Consider the following 5,000-nt stretch of genomic DNA (forward strand, 5'->3'; position numbering starts at 1 on the left):
TCGCCGTCTCCATGGACTGCCAAGTACGACTAGATGAAATAAATAAAACAGTAACTGCCAACCCAACAACCAATCAGCCGGCGAGCTTCAATATCCAAGCTACATCGTTTCCAGTGCTTCCCAACGCTTCTGCTCCTGCTACACAGACGTCCACACCAGGCCAGACCACCCCCCAATGGGGACCCAGGACACAGGCGACTGCAGCTCAGCCAACCAACTTGACTGTCAACCAATCAGCGGCCTCGACCAACACCACTCTCATCCCATGCCTGATCAGTGTAGCTGAGAGAGAGGCGGGAACAGACAACGCAAAATACGTGAGAGTACTGAACAGGCTGCTCGCCCAGAACAACCTGCCTACAATGTTGATACCAGCAGACCTATTTCAACATAACAACGCTGCTTCAACCCAAACAGACGAAATTCCAACACCAACAGTAACCGCAGTCATACCGCAACCACCACCACCGGAGTCGAACCCAGCACAAGTCACCCAGGCAACAGCATCCACCCAGACTACCACCACAGCAGACCAGTCAACCTCATCACCTGCCCCCACCAGCCAGAGACGGAAGAAAATGAGAGCAAAAAGGAGACCAAAAAGTCAGCAAGTGGAAACAGAATCAGATTCAGATGCAGAGTTCCAAGAAGCCCTGGCTGAGACCTTCACATATGAGGCCCCAGACTTCGACCTAAACCCAAGCAAATCAAGCAAGAAAGTGCCCTGCTATGGACTTTACCTCAATCACGGTGGCAATTTCAACGGCAACCGAAGCACAAGAATGGTCATTGCCTTAGAATGCAACAGGATCATGAACCAGCTCAGCACCACCATTCCTTACCCTGTGTTTGTCCACCACGAGACCGTGGAACGCTATGTAGACCTCTGCGCTCTGGAGAGTGCATACATCGACCCTAAATTCGACTTCAAGAGGGGACAAGTGACCTTCCTGGAAGAAGATGAAGACCCGACAGGAATACCAATACCACCGCTAACATTCGGGAAGTACATGCGAATACCTCCTGGCCGAGACACCACCAAGCAACAGTGAACTTACCTCTCACCATCTCAATAAGGAAGACGCCTCCTCCAAGCCAGACAGACCACCTCAAGTGAACCAGGACGACATCACCCTGCCCCACCACTAGCCTCGTGCCGCCCAAGAAGAACTTAAGCTACAGGCTTTGACTGAAAAAACATCTCCAATCCAAGGTGGACGGGCCACCGAACTTTCAAGCCTCCTCTCTCCACATCCAAATCCTCTTCCAAGAATTTCATCGCCCCATCCTTCTTCCTCCCACATCCTTTCCAAGCTCTTTGGACATCAAAGCGAAAGACCAACGTCGTCTATGCCTTCACATGTCCATTTGGGGACTGTCAGCCTCAAAGATCTCAGTATATAGGCAAGACAACAACGACTCTTTCCAGGCGATTAACACTGCACAAACAACAGGGCTCCATCAAGGAACATATAATCCCCTCCCACAACCAGACCACCACCAGAGACATCTTAACAAGCAACACAGAAAATTATCGACAGCAACGACAACAGGAGACTCGACATCAGCGAGGCACTACACATCAAAAAGTCATAACCAGCCAATTAACAGCCAATTAACACATAATTACATTCTACCCACTTCAAGACCCCGCACAGAAGCAAGAAGATAAAACATGCAATGTACCCATTGATTCATGTCCCATCACCTCACCCCAAAAACAAATATAAGCATTAACGGAATATGTAAAATTGTCATTGAAAATGTAAAAAGTGTCTTGCGAAATGCTTCTAGGCGTCAGACCATAAATAAAGTGTGAAAATGAACTTTGGAGAGTTAATTTTTCAACTACCCCCGATAATCCACTGGCGAGCCCAGATCCCTTTGAACCCTTTCACGAGGAAGAATTTTCCAAATACACACTCAAGTTGTTTCCAAGATACCTCCCAATTAAGACCTATTTCACGCACCAACCTATTCTCTGCCCGTCCAAGGTAATTACCTCCAAACAACGAACCTATTACTGCGGTCTGCAGCATGGGGGGGGGAGGAGGGGGAAGTCCCCCCCCCACCCCCTCAACCCATTAATGAGGAGAAGGGGGTAATCCCCCCCCCCCCACACACAACCAATTTCACAGCTGGCTTCGTAAACACCCCAAAATAAGTTCTGATGTTAACTATTCCCTTAATCTGGAATTTGTTGAGAGAGATTTGGAGCAGGAGAGAGTTCCCCTACCCTTCCTTTCCCTCCCTTCCCTTCCCTTCCCTCTCAGCCCATGTTGGGGAAGGTCAAGGCAAGAGGAACGTTGGGTAAGATTGAAGGTAACCACATTAGCAAGAGTTTCGTACACATACTATTGAGGAAATATTACTTTAACAGTTTGTATGTTTTGTATCTTTCGTACACGAAATTGTACACATGTTTAGTTTCGTTCATCGTTGGGGTCCATTCTCTGGGGTCCAGTCACTGGGGTCCAGTCGTTGGGGTCCATTCTCTGGGGTCCAGTCACTGGGGTCCAGTCGTTGGGGTCCATTCTCTGGGGTCCAGTCACTGGGGTCCAGTCGTTGGGGTCCATTCTCTGGGGTCCAGTCACTGGGGTCCAGTCACTGGGGTCCAGTCGTTGGGGTCCAGTCACTGGGGTCCAGTCACTGGGGTCCAGTCACTGGGGTCCAGTCGTTGGGGTCCAGTCGTTGGGGTCCATTCTCTGGGGTCCAGTCACTGGGGTCCAGTCACTGGGGTCCAGTCACTGGGGTTCAGTCACTGGGGTTCAGTCACTGTAGTTCAGTCGCTGTGGTCCAGTCGCTGGGGTCCAGTCACTGGGGTCCAGTCGTTGGGGTCCAGTTACTGGGGTCCAGTCGCTGGGGTCCAGTCGCTGGGGTCCAGTCGCTGGACCCTGTGAACACACTGACCTGGACAGGTAGCCCAGCTGGCCTAATTACCGGCACTAAGGTGACATTATCACCCTTCTTCCCCGTCTATTGAACCTTCCGTCTTAATCCCGTCCTCTGTCTCTCCCTCACCCGTCAGGCCAGACCCGTCACACCTCACTATGCTCACCTGATATCTGTCTGTCCTTAAAACGCGCAGCAGCCTGGACGATCTAGGGGATGGATTAGTTGAGGTCAGAGATAAGATTACAATCACCTGTGTGAGATGAGCCTGTTTTAATGAATTGGTGTGGGTGGGGGTGGGTGGGGGGGGGCGTGTTGGAGGGGTGGGGGGGGGGGGTGGGGGGGGGGGGGGGTGGGGGGGGTGGGGGGGGGCGTGTTGGAGGGGTGGGGGGGGGGGGGTTTAGGCGGGTGATTGAGGTCTAGCTCTTTAGTTAACTAAATGTGTCACAACGGAAAGGTTGATGATATTCTTGAGAGATATAAGAATTTTGCACCAAGATTGTAATATTTTGTTGAATTATCTGCATGTGTCTTGCAAATTGTCTATACAGTATACCTAGGTCATAAAAGTATTTGTGTGTACGTCTGATACCATACTACTTGTGAAGGAGGAAATGTATATGTTTACCTCTCAGAATGTTTGGTAATGTGTTTATTTGTGATGTGTGTCTATGTATATATTAACACGTTGTACTGAATGGGGTGAGAATAGCTTGAGCTACCTCATCCCTTTGTGTGTATTTTACCTCAATAAACTTATTTCAATTTCAATTTCAATTTCAAAACCTGTAGCAACATCCGAGTACTTCCTTACTACCCTTCGGCTCATTTGTCTCTCCAGCCTCCACCTGTTTCCTCTAGTCTGACTTCCTCTGTCTGAAGGGGGGTATTACCTCAAAATTTTGCAATAAATGAAAATTGGTTCGATTTCAATCAAACTTTTTTGACTAGTTGTATATGGAAAGGGCTTCAACTGGTCCAAGTCTCAGCATCGTAGCTTAAATAGGAAGGGAGAAAAGATTTAATTATGTGTCAAGACATTTTCCAAAATGGTCAAAAATTATCATCAAACATTAGTGTCAACTGAAATTATGTCTGTGACTCTCAATTATCACAATAGCATATAGTAAAGGATTTTAATAGTTTTATCCACCAAAAAATTGTTTAAAAAATAATTTCTGTTTTTTTCCTTTTTTCCACCTTTTTAATAAAGCGATTTGCATGAAATTGATACACCTTACTGCACCTAAGCCTATCTTTGACTTTTTTTTTCAAGAATTTTGAATTTGAATTTTCTTTTTGAACTTTGAATTTCTTTTCAAGAAAGATAAAAGTGAATCTACTCTTTCATTTTTTATTCGATTTACTTGAAACGTACAACTTATATGTAGATCTTATGTCCCTTAAGAATTTACTTAACACTTTATTCCTAAGTTCATTTATTGATTTTATAAATATTTATAAACATGATATATTTGCACACATTTTTTGGGGAAATTTAACTATTTGTATTAGTAAAAGTAAACATATTTTGGATAATCCGGTTGGTAAAATCCTTTATTATATGCTAATGTAATAAATGAGTGTCATAGAAATTATTTCATTTGAAACTTGTGGTTGTAATGAATTTTTGAAAATGTTGAAAATTCATTGAAAAAAAACAGCGTCTGGGATGCTCTCGGACGCAGGTTCGAATCCTCGTCACGACCCTTGTGGATTTATTCATTCGTTGGAAAAGTTTTATTTTTTGTCTCCCTTTCTATTTAGGCTGCCATACTGAAACTTGGAACAATTGAAGCACTTTTCATATACAACTGGTCAAAAAAAGACTGACATTGAACAACTTTTAATATCTTAAGTTAAGCCTCCTGAAGATGCTCTCCTTCTGCACCTGCACCTCCTCCGTATGTTGTATGTTGTGATCATATCCCCTCACTTCCTTCTGTCCACTAGGGTTGTGAGACTTAGGTCCATCAGCCTGTCTTCGTAGCTTAACCCTCTTAGTTCCGGCACCAGTCGTGCTGAAATCCAGGAAATGAGGTGGATGGAGGCCAGGCAGTGGTATGGTTCAGCACTAAGATGTAAGCATTATTTGCCCTTGACAAAGA

The sequence above is a fragment of the Procambarus clarkii genome, chromosome 19 (assembly GCF_040958095.1).
Source record: "Procambarus clarkii isolate CNS0578487 chromosome 19, FALCON_Pclarkii_2.0, whole genome shotgun sequence".
NCBI lineage: Eukaryota > Metazoa > Arthropoda > Malacostraca > Decapoda > Cambaridae > Procambarus > Procambarus clarkii.